Source organism: Tenrec ecaudatus, chromosome 2 (assembly GCF_050624435.1).
Source record: "Tenrec ecaudatus isolate mTenEca1 chromosome 2, mTenEca1.hap1, whole genome shotgun sequence".
Classification (NCBI taxonomy): domain Eukaryota; kingdom Metazoa; phylum Chordata; class Mammalia; order Afrosoricida; family Tenrecidae; genus Tenrec; species Tenrec ecaudatus.
This window is the reverse complement of record NC_134531.1, coordinates 225,492,819-225,506,353: the sequence shown is the minus strand read 5'-3', so window position 1 is coordinate 225,506,353 and position 13,535 is coordinate 225,492,819.

Below are 13,535 nucleotides of genomic sequence, written 5' to 3'. Positions count from 1 at the left end.
TGTATGTTTTTGCTAGGTGACCTCGAATGAGTTGCAACACATAGCAACCACATCCACAACAGAACAAAATACTCTCCGGTCCTGTACCATCCTCACTATAGTTCACATTGGCATGCTAAACAGAAGGTCAACATTTTGAACACGCCAGCCAGCCCTTCGAAGAAAGATGAGATATTTCTGTCCCTGTAAAGATGGGACATGTTGTCAGGAGAGATCAGTCCCTGGAGAAGGACATCATGCTTGGTAAAGTAGAGGGACAGTGAAAAATAGGACGGCCCCTAACAAGCTGAATTGACACAGCAGCTGCACCAACGGGCTCAAACAACTGTGAGGACAGCACATGAGCAGGCAGGGTTTCTTTCTGTGGCACCCACGGTTGCCATGAGTATGCCAAAGACTGGATCACATCTAATCAAACAGCCAAAGATTACAGTCTCAGAAACCCAGGGGTCTGTTCTTCTCAGCGCTGCATGTTGTCATGAATATGTGTACATCCGGAATCCAACTCAATGTCATCTAGGCCATTCTGACTCCTGGAAAGTTTGTAAGACAGTATAGAAAGTCCCCTGTGGTTTTCCAAGACTGAAATTTTGGCAGAAGTAGCAAGCTTGTCTTTTTCTTATGTGTGTACATCTGCATAAATATGTAAAGTGTTTTATGGAGAAATTTAAAGTACGTTACACCATTCAACATAATAAATGACAATAATTTATAAATTATCAAGTGTAGAGGTGGGAGGTTAGAGGGATGAGAGGGGAAATATGAGTAGCTGGTATCAAGGCCTCATGTAGAAAGCCAATGTTTTGAGAATGATGATGGCAACATATACATGAATGTGCTTGACACAATTTATGTATGTATGGATTGTGATGAGTTGTATGGTCCCCTAATAAATTTATATATATATATATATATATATATATATATATATATATACACATTGAGAGTCAGTTTACAGAAATCAGTCTGTCAGAATTACAATGTATTAGAAAAGGATTGTGTTTACATGAAAACACACGGGATATTTGACAGATGTAGGACATTAATTAATTTTCCCTTTCCTCATAAGCACACACCCATTGTGTATAATATAGAATGTCAGATTGTATCATAGACTGAGGAATGGACAATTGCTGGAAATCCACACTTGTGTACAACTAACATCCAAACACACGCAAATGTAGGCCAAAGATTTGCATGCTTCATGGGATTCCATGTATTCTCATAATATCTATCAACAGGCCATATGTAGAGTGAACAAAAGGTTTAAAAATAAATAAATGACTCTTCTTAAAGCCACCTGATTTAGCCACATGAGTTAATAATATAGCAAGCATTTGTTTTAGAAGGCTTCATTTCATGTTACAATTCAAAGTATTCAAAGTTTTCTAATAAAAATTAGCATGAACTATGTAATGAGCACTGCCTGTGGCTTTCCTCCCCCAGGATGGAGGGTGTATAAAAGGTCCAGTTCAGATGGTTACAGTCAATCACAGGTACTTATTCCCTACTTTGAACTAAATCTTCCACTCCTGACACCATGTGCTACTACGGAAACTACTATGGTGGCCTGGGTTATGGCTGTGGCCTGGGTTATGGTTATGGAGGCCTGGGCTGTGGCTATGGCTGTGGCTATGGTGGTTATGGATACAACTGCTGCCGCCCAGTGTGCTGTGGAAGATACTGGTCCTATGGCTTCTACTGAGGGTTTTCTGTAGCAACAGTGGTTAATGGATTCCTGCTCCTGAAATTTTCTAGTTCCTTTTCAAGGATTCTTCATATGGAATTCTATTCTTTCTTCAAATAATGGTCAATATAATCTTCTTCTAGAACTATAATGGGGATAGGAGGGCAGGGAGGTTTGAAGTTGTCCTATTTCATCTTGATCAATTAAAGTCACTGATATATTTTGTTGTTTACTAGATCTGTGGCATTTTTCTCTGGTTTTTTTCTATTTACATCTTTTTTCCATTTAATTAATTGCCCACATGGGGAGAAATCTGTAGATTTATTAGAAAATATCCACTGTCAGCCCTCCTTTAATTTAAGTTACATTTATTCATCTCTAATTTTTACTGAAGACATTGCCTTCTATGTATTCCCAAATTGATCAAATGTCAAATAGAGAAAGACTTCACTATGTTGTTTTTCCTAGCAATGCTAATGTGAATTTGTGTTTTATTTACACTCACAGACACTGCAATTATCAACATGCAGATCACACATTAACCTTCTCCTAAAAAGCTCAGATTGTAATTTATAATTAAATAAATTACCCTAAACCAGCATTTCTCTACCTGTGTCTCTGGTCGAAAGAGTTTCACAGGAGTTGTCCAATTCATAGCAGTAGCAAAATTACAGTTATGAAGCAACAGCAAAAATAGTTTCATGGCGGGGGCCTCCACATCATGAGGAACTGTGTTAAAGGTAGTGGCATTAAGAAGGATGAGAACCACTTCTCTAAACAATGACAGTCTAATTTCCCATGATGCTTTTCTGGCTTTTGTTCTTAGCCTTTTGCTGAGTAGGATTGTTCCTGGGTATAGATCTAGAGTGTAGACCTATTTAACTTTTTAACTCTAGCCAATTGCTCAATGATATTAACTTTCTGATATACTCAACCATCAAGACAATATGCATTTTAATAAACAAAGAGGTACAGATAAAATATTTTTAAAAGAATAAATACATTTGATGAGAATTTGGTCAAATGCATTTCACTTTTATTAAGTCGTACTGTATTTTAATTGACCACCATTGTATCTCAAAATTCATGTAAAACAAGAATATCATACAGAGGACATCACTTGAGTCAGTTTCATCTTATCATCCATCACATAAAGGGTTTTGTTTATTATTGTCTCCTCAAGCCCCTTTAATCAGATATGTCTTCAGTCTCTGCTTGATATTTTTAAGGATTACTACCTTGGAAAATACCCCTCGATTTGGCCTCATCTATCTTCACTTGAACTCCTTACATGGTGAAAGCTACCATGGCAGAACCTTCACGTAACAGGTTTGTGCTTGGTCACCAATCAAAACATTGACAGGGTGTTTTGATTTATTATCATTTTGGGGGGTTGGTACATCTCTCATACATCCATGCATTGTGTCAAGCACATTTGTACCTTTGTTGCCATCATCATTCTCAAAACATTTGCTTTCTGCTTGAGCCCTTGGTATCACCTGCTCATTATTTTTCGTCCCTTATGACCCTTCATAATAAATAAAGTATTATTATTTTGTCCTGTCTTACACTGTCTTATGTCTCCATTCACCCACTTTTCTGTTGTTCATCTCCCGGGGAGGAAGTTCTATGTAGATCCCTTTAATTGGTTCCCCATTTCCACCCCACCATGCCTCCACCCGCCCAGTATGGCCACACTCAGCACTGGTCCAGAAGGGATGCTCTGTCCTGGATTCCGTGTGTTTCCAGTTCCTATCTGCGCCAGTGTACAACCTCTGGTTTAGCCATATCTCTAAGGCAGAATTGTGATCATGAGAGTGGGGGGAGGAAGCATTTAAGAACTAAAGGAATGTTGCACGTTTCATGTTGCTACATTGAACACTGACTGGTTTGTCTTTTCCCTGCAACCCTTCTGTAAGGCGATGTCCAGTAGACTAGAGATGGGTCATGGGTCCCCCAACTTGACTCCCCTTCCTTCTCAATGATTTGATTTTATGGTTTGGTTTTATGAACACACAAGGAGGATTCAAAAAGCTCATCGAAAAAAATGGAACGATACGATAATAGAACTTTTCCAAAACATTTATAACTCAAATGTATATTTAAAATTTACATAAGTAAGTATAGTGCTTGATAGTTATTCAAAGATAACACAGTTATTTAATGAATGACTGGTTCTGAATATCAAACCATATGTATTTCCATCTATCCTAAATGTAAGCCCCTATTTGTAACATTTCAATATCTGAAACTATACAAATGCTTTGGTAAATGTTTGCCTTTCTACAAAAGAAATCACTCACATACAATCTTTATATGAAACTTATTATATGCTAGATATATTTTGGATACTCATTGCAATTTGTTTTATTTTCATTTATGTGTCTTCTGTAATTTTACTCAATTAATATGTGAACCCTTCAGTTTTACTCCAAATGTGCCTCCCATAACCCACTATGAGGTGGTTTTAAGATGCTTACTTATCCAGAAAGCATGAAAACACAGCATAAAACAAAAAAAAATACGAAATATGTATAAGACGGTGGAATAATTGGTATAAAGCATAGAACAGTCGGATATATGCTATATCTGTAAGGTACGGTAATGTCCACATGAAACTTTATCACACACACACACACACACACACACACACACACACACAAACTCGATTACAATAAATTTAATTGTTTTAGACTTCGTAGTCATTAAACTTTCCAGTTTTTCACAGTTACCATTATTATTGTCAAGAATAATCCTAAATATGTCCATTTGTCTACTTATTCATGTATCAAAGAAAATTATTGCTTTAATAATTTATTTTAAATACCAGGCCAAATTTCAGTTGCATAGAATTTCAGAATTTGTGTTAAAATATGTTTGCAGGTCTGCTGGGAGATCACCTACATAATCTGAGCTAGGTCCATTTGAGGGCTGGCTTCAAGCTTTCTCAAAGGCGAAAAGGAGAGAGTACATTTGATGCACAATAATACAATTCTGGGATCAGTAATCTTGCTTAACACTTTTGGGAATAAAATTTTACTGAGTAACATAAAGCATAATTTCTTTTGTATTGTAATTAGCTCTTTGTTTGTTACACGGAAGAATTCAATAATTGTGTAATAGAAAATATAGCCTGGGAGAATATAACTAGATCCTACAGTGAGGGTTTTAATTCCAATTACTAAAATGTTTGCTTCACTGTATTTTAAGTTTCTTACTTTGATTTTATCCAGCTTAGATGGGTGGGAGGTGAATGTGGTTGACACTGCATATTTTTCAAATAAATTCTATATTTTGTGAAACTATGTAATTGTGCATTTCAAATGCAGAATCAACTATAAATGCAAGAGTATTATCTGTCCCTCATGTTGGTCAATTGAAGTATTATTATTACTGACATTTTACATATGATAATACTTCTATTCATACTTTACATGTCTGTTTTTGAGAAATAGAGAACCATCTTCACCTAGTTAGAGCTCTATGTGACAACCATAGTATTTTCAAGAAACCAAATATGGACAATGATTTACAAATTTTCAACTCTCTGCTATAAAATGCAACCACTCCTGTTTGAACTAGCCATTTTCTAAGCCTTAGGTAAGAGCACAAGCAAATGGTAGGAGAACCTATAAATATGTGTTTGTGTGAAAATACCAAAGAGTGTTGGAAAAGACTGATATTGTAATTCCTTCTAATTTTAGGCACATAATAATCACAAAAGTGCTCTCTCTTTGTGTCTTTTATTATATCTTAGTCTTTCTTTCTTTGTAAAATGCCAACTATTCCTGAGACTACAGTGAAGGTGAATGATTGGGAGTTGTCTACAGCAAAAGGATCACCTAGGCGACCAATGTTTACTAGTAGCTTCGTCATAGAGTACTTTGTCAAGGTCACATGGGGAAGCTGACAAGAGTCCTGGACTCTGAGACTCAGATCAGTTTCAATGTTGTTGAGGGCTGTCTATTTGATAAGAACATAGACTCCTCATTCATGAGATCATGAATGTTCTGGTTGAAGATCTATCAGATCTCCATCTGTGCATAGCTTAATTTTTATTCATTTTTATTTTAAAGACTCTGCATTCATAAGCATGACATATTCTCTATTCCTCAATCAAAATGCAACTATGAAAACCAAAGGGGGCAGAAGTAAGCTGAATTTCACTAAAAAAGCTTGTCTGTAGTTGACTCTCAAGCTTGTGATTGGCATCCTAAAAAAGTCCTGAGATACTAGCCTTGAATTTAGGCATGAAGTTCAGAAGGTGGGTGTTTCATGAAAACGCCCCACAGTTGTTGCTGGTATAGGTCTATTTAGTGCAGTACGAAGGAAGTCTTCTGTTTAACTTTTGAGCTCATCACCGAGAAGTTACGGTCAGAGACATATTTTCATAGGAGAGGCTGATGGTGAGAATGGAGAAGTAATAACTTATGAAATAGATGTATTGCCACCGTATAGTTTAGATTTATGATGAAACACCACACATTTGGCAATTAAACTTAGTTGTGCACACTTTGTCCCTTGTTTATTTGATATGTAGATATGAATGCATAAACATGAAGTTGAGTGCATAATCAGCTAAAGAAACACACACATAAGCCAGGCTAATGAAGATAGGAGTGTCCATTTAATTTCAACAATGATTGTGTTGTGAGAGTTTATTATAAATATAGTTTTCACACAAGCAATCAAAAGACATATTTCATGGTATTAGAAAGGTAAAACAATTACCAATGGATTTTTCGACAACAATAGGATTATTCATATAGTGATTATAGATCAAGATGGTACTTGCAATTATTGAAAGAGAGTTTTATCAACAGGTTAAGATCTCTCATGTGAAGAAAACCGTAGACAATTCCAAGAAACAAGGAATATTTGCCAATGGTTGAGATTCCTCAGTAGAAGCCATAGGACTCATATCTTCCACAGCAGAGTGAGCGGCAGCGGTTGTATCCATAGCCACCATAGCCACAGCCATAGCCACAGCCCAGGCCTCCATAACCATAACCCAGGCCACCATAGCCATAGCCCAGGCCTCCATAACCATAACCCAGGCCTCCATAGCCACAGCCCAGGCCACCATAGTAGTTTCCGTAGTAGCCCATGGTGTCAGGAGTGGAAGACTTAGTGTGAAGCAGGGAAACAGTACCTGTGATTGACTGTAACCATCTGCACCGGACCTTTTATACACCCTCCATCACGCGGGAGGAGAGACACAGGCAGTGTTTATCCCACACTTCACGCGAATTTTCATTAGAGAACTTTGAATGCTTCGAAATGTAAAGTGAAATGAAGCCTTCATAAAAAATGCATGCTATATTGTCAACTCATGTCGCCAACTCATGTGGCTTCAATGAGAGTCATTTGTTTATTTTCAACTCTTCTGCTCACTCTAAATATGGCCAGTTACCTTACATTATGAGCTTACAGGGAATCCCACAAAGCACGCAAGTCTTTGGCCTTCATTTGAGTGTGCTTCGATGTGAGTTGTGCACAGGTGTGGATTCCCAGGAATGGTCCATTCATCAGTCTATGATACAATCTGACATTCTTTATATTAGGTAATGGGTGTGTGGTTACGGGGAAGTAGAAAAATGATTAACATCCTTGGTCTGTCAAATTTCCCATGTGTTTTCAGGTAATCACAGCCTTTTCTAATAGACTGTGTTTCTGAAAGAATGATTTCTGTGAACTGATTCTAAACTTATATTTTTCAATTTTTAAAAAAACATGTTCCATATTTATGCAGATATACACACATAGGAGGAAGGCAAGTGTTCTACTTATGCTTGAGCCCTTGGTATCTGCTCCTCATTTTTCCCCTCTGATTCTAGCATAAAGCAAATGTTTTGAGAACAATGATGGCAACAAATATACAAATGTGCTTGACACAATGGATGGACCTATAGATTATGTAAGGAGTTGTACTGATTTTGAATAAAATGATCTTTAAAAACCTCATTGCCTTGAAGTAGCTTCTGACTCAATGGAAACCTGGTGGTATAATGTCTGTGTATGTTGTTGCTAGGTGCCATCCAATCAGTTGCAACACATAGCAACCACATGCACAACAGAACAAAATACTCTTCGGTCCTGCACCATTGTTCACTTTGACATGCTAAACAGGTCAGCATTTCAAACCCACCTGTCAGCCCTTCGAATGAAGATGAGGTTTTCTGTCCCTGTAAAGATGGGACATGTTGTCAGGAGAGATCAGTCCCTGGAGAAGGACATCATGCTTGGTAAAGTAGAGGGACAGTGAAGAATAAGACGGCCCCTAACAAGCTGGATTGACACCGCAGCTGCACCAACAGCCTCCAAAATAAGAACAATTGTGAGGATAGGACATGAGCATGCAGGATTTCTTTTTTGTGCATATAACTTTGCCATGAGTATGTCAATGGCTGGATCACTTCTCATAAAACAGCAAAGGATTACTGTGTCAAAAACCCCAGGGGTCTGTTCTCTGCCCTGTAGGGTGTCATGAATATGTGTACATCCAGAATCCAACTCAATGTCTTCTAATCCATTCTGACTTCTAGAGTGTTTGTAAGATAGCATAGAAGGTCCCCTGTGGTTTTCCAAGACTGAAATGTTGGCAGAAGAAGAAAGCTTGTCTTTTCCCCTATGTGTGAACATCTGCATAAATATGTAATGTGTTTAATGGAGAAATTTAAAATATGTTACACCAACCGACATAGAAATCATTTACAAATTATCAATAGTACAGGAGGGATGTTAGAGGGGTGGGAGGGGAAAATGAGTAGCTGATACCAAGGCCTCATGTAGAAAGCAGATGTTTTGAGACTGATGATGGCAACATATACAAGAATGTGCTTGACACAATTGATGTATGTATGGATTGCGATGAGTTGTATGGTCCTTAATAAAATGAATAAAAATATATTTATATAAGTTGAGAGTCAGTTCACAGAAATCAGTCTGTCAGAATTTCAATCTATTAGAAAAGGCTTGTGTTTACCTGAAAACACATGGGAAATTTGACAGACGTATGAAATTAAGTAATTTCTCTCTTCCTCATCACCACACACCCATTGTGTACAATATAGAATGTCAGATTGTATCATAGACTGAGGAATGGACCACTCCTGGAAATCCACACCTGTGTACAACTAACATCCAAGCACACTCAAATGCAGGCCAAAGACTCGCATGCTTCACGGGATTTCATGTAAGCTCATAATATCCATCAACTAGCTATATTTAGAGTGAACCAAAGGTTTAAAAATAAATAAATGACTCTTCTTAAAGCCACATGAGTTGGCGACATGGGTTAACAATATAGCCAGCATTTGTTTATGAAGGCTTCATTTCACATTACAATTCAAAGTATTCAAAGTTCTCTAATAAAAATTAGCATGAACTATGTGATGAGCACTGCCTGTGGATTTCCTCCCCCAGGATGGAGGGTATATAAAAGGTCCGGTGCAGATGGTTACAGTCAATCACAGGTACTGTTTCCCTGCTGCAAACTAAATCTTCCACTCCTAACACCATGTGCTACTACAGAAACTACTATGGTGGCCTGGGCTACGGCTATGGCCTAGGCTATGGCTATGGCTGTGGATATGGTGGTTATGGAAACAACTGCTGCCGCCCACTGTGCTGTGGAAGATACTGGTCCTATGGCTTCTACTGAGGGCTTTCTGCAGTAACAGTGGTTAATTGATTCCTGCTCCTGAGATTTTCTGGTTCCATTTCCAAGATTCTTCATATGAAATTCTATTTTTAATTCAAATAATGGTCAATGCAATCTTCGTCTAGAACTATGATGGTGCTGGGGGGTATGGAGGTTTGAAGTTGTCATATTTCATCTTGATCAATTAAAGTCACTTGGTATATTTTCATTCTCTGTTTTTTTTTCTATTTACATCTTTGTTCCATTTAATTAATTGCCCACATGGGGAGAAAACTGTAGATTTATTAGAAAATCTCCACTGTCAGCCGTGCTTAAATTTATGTTACATTTGTTCATCTCTAATTTTTTACTGAAGACATTGTCTTCTTTGCATTCCCATATTGATCAAATGTCAAAAAGAGAAAGACTTCACTGTGCTGTTTTTCCAGCAATGCTAATCTGAATATGTGTTTTCTTTACACTCACAGACACTGCTATTATCAACATGCAGATCACACATCAACCTTCTCCCAAAAAGCTAAAAATGTAACTAATAATTAACTATAGATCTATTGCCACCCTATATTTAGATTTGTGGTGAAACACCACACATTTGACAATGAAAGTTAGATGTGGACACTTTGCTGTTTGGTTATTTGATATGTAGATATGCATGCATAAACATGAAGTTGCGTGCATAACCAGCTAAAGAAACACACGCATAAGCGAAGCTAATGAAGATAGGAGTGTCCAAATAATTTCAACAATGATTGTGTTGTGAGAGTTTATTTAATAATATATTTTCACACTAAGATGAAAAGACAGTTTTCATGATAGCAGAAAGGTAGTACAATTACTCATGGATTTTTTAACAAGAATAGGACAATTCATATAATAATGATGCATCAAAATTGTACTTTTAATTATTTCAAGATAGTTTATCAACCGTTGAAGATCTCTCGGGTTAAGAAAACAGGAGACATTGCCAAGAAACTAGAAACATGCGGCCAATAGACTGAGCAGCTTTGGGAATTCCTCAGTAGAAGACATATGACCCATATCTTCCACAGCACAGTGGGCGGCAGCAATTGTATCCATAGCCACCATAACCGCAGCCATAGCCACATCCCAGGCCACCATAGCTGTCGCCCAGGCCACCATAGTAGTTCCCGTAGTAGCACATGTTGTCAGTAGTGGAAGATTTAGTTTGAAGCAGGGAAACAGTACCTGTGATGGCTTGTAACCATCTACACCAGACCTTTTATATACTCTCCATCCTGGGTGTGGAAAACCACAGGCAGTGTTCCTCACATAGTTCACACTCATTTTCATTAGAGAACTTGAATGCATTGAATTGTGAAATGAAGCCTTCATAAACAAATACTTGCTATATTGTCAACTCATGTTACCAACTCATGTGGCTTTAAAAAATTCATTTATTTATTTTTAAACCTTTTGTTCACTCTAAATATGGCCAGTTGATGGATATTATTAGCTTACATCAAATCTCATAAAGTGTGCAAGTCTTTGGCCTACATTTGAGTGTGTTTGGACATTAGTTGAACACAGGTGTGGATATCTAGGAGTGGTCCATTCCTCAGTCTATTGTACAATCTGTCATTCTATATTGTATGCAATGGGTGTGTGCTTATGGAGAAGGGGAAATTACTTAATGTCCTACGTCTGTCAAGTTTCCCATGTGTTTTCAGGTAAACACAAGCCTTTTCTCATAGACGGTGTTTCTGTCAGAACGATTTCTGTGAACTGATTCTAAACTTATATTTTTCTATTCTTTGAAAAACAGGTTATTTATTTATTCAGGTATACACACATAGGAGGAAGGCAAGTGTTCTACTTGTGCTTGAGCCCTTGGTATCTGCTCCTCATTTTTACCCCTCTGACTCTAGCAGAAAACAAATGTTTTGAGAATAATGATGGCAACAAAAATACAAATGTGCTTGGCACAATGAATGGATGTGTGGTTTATGAAAAGAGTTGTAAGAAATGCTAAAAATGATTAAAATAAAACCTCATTGCCATGAAGTAGCTTCTGACTCAATGGAACCCCGGTGGTATAATGTCTGTGTATGTTGTTGCTAGCTGCCATCGAATCAGTTGCAACACATAGCAACCACATGCACAACAGAACAAAATACTCTTCGTTCCTGCACCATCCTCACCATTGTTCACATTGGCATGCTAAACAGGTCAGCATTTCAAACCTGCCTGTCAGCCCTTCGAATGAAGATGAGGTGTTCTGTCCCTGTAAAGATGGGACATGTTTTCAGGAGAGATCAGTCCCAGGAGAAGGACATCATGCTTGGTAAAGTAGAGGGACAGTGAAAAATAGGACGGCCCCTAACAAGCTGAATTGACACAGCAGCTGCACCAACGGGCTCAAAAATAAGAACAACTTTAAGGACAGCACATGAGCAGGCAGGGTTTCTTTCTGTTGCACCCACGGTTGCCATGAGTATGCCACAGACTGGATCACATCTAATCAAACAGCAAAAGATTAAAGTCTCAGAAACCCCAGGGGTCTGTTCTTCTCAGCGCTGCATGGTGTCATGAATATGTGTACATCCAGAATCCAACTCAATGTCATCTAGGCCATTCTGACTCCTGGAAAGTTTGTAAAGACAACATAGAAGATACCTTGTGGTTTTCCAAGACTGTAATGTCTGCAGAAGTAGAAAGCGTGTCTTTCTTTATGTGTGTACATATGCATAAATATCTTGTGTTTTATACAGAAGTTTAAAAATAGAAGTTTACAGTCAGTTCACAGAAATCAGTCTATCAGAATATAGATCTATTAGAAAAGGCTTTGTTTACATGAAACCAATGGGAAATTTGACAGATGTAGGACATTAAGTAATTTTCCCCTTCCTCATAACCACACACCCACTGAGTACAATATAGAATATCAGATAGTATAACACACTGAGGAATGGACCACTCCTGGAAATCCACACCTGTGTACAACTAGCATGCAAGCACACTCAAATGTAGGCCAAAGACTTGCATGCTCTGTGGGATTCCATGTAAGCTCATAATATCTACCAACTGGCCATATTAGAGTGAACAAAAGTTTAAAAATAAATAAATGACTCTTATTGAAGCCACATGATTTGGTGACATGAGTTGACAATATTGCAAGCATTTGTTTATGAAGGCTTCATTTCACCTTACATTTCAAAGCATTCAAAGTTCTCTAATAAAAATTAGCATGAACTATGTGATGAACACTACCTGTGATTTTCCTCCACCATGATGGAGGGTATATAAAAGGTTCGGTGCAGATGGTTACAGTCAATCACAGATACTGTTTCCCTGCTTCACCCTAAATCTTCCACTCCTGACACCATGTGCTACTATGGAAACTACTATGGTGGCCTGGGCTGTGGCTATGGAGGCCTACGTTATGGTTATGGAGGCCTGGGCTGTGGCTATGGCTGTGGGTATGGTGGTTATGGATACAACTGCTGCCGCCCACTGTGCTGTGGAAGATACGGGTCCTATGGCTTCTACTGAGGGCTTTCGCGAGCAACAGTGATTAATGGACTCTTGCTCCTGAGATTTTCTTGTTCAGTTTTCAGGATACTTAATACGGAATTCTAATCTTTCTTCAAATAATAGTCAATGTAATCCTCCTCTAGAACAATGATGGGACTGGAATGGCAGGCAGGTTTGAAGTTGTCATATTTCAACTTTTGATAAATTAAAATTTTGATAAATTAAAATCCATTGCTACATTTTGTTGTTTAATAGATCTGTGAAGTTTTTTCCCTGTGTTTTATTTCTATTTATGCCTCTGTTTCATTTAATTAATTGCCCTCCTGGGCAGAATACTGTAGGTTTATTCCAAAATATCCATTGTTCATCTCTATTTTTTTTACTGAAGACGTTGCCTTCTTTGCCTTCCCAAATTGATCAAATTTCAAAAATAGAGACGTCACTATCATTCTTGTTCCTAAATACTGACCACTGTTGTATCTCAAAATGTATGTAAAACAAAAATTCCTTACAGAGAACATCACTTGTGTCCGGTTTATTGTACCATCCATCACAAATAGTTTTGTTTAGTATTGTCTCTTCAATCTCCTTTAATCAGAAATGTCGTCAGTCTCTGCTTGATATTTTCAATGATTACCACCTTGAAAAATGTCCTTCAATTTGGCCTCATCTATCTTTACTTGAAATCCTTAT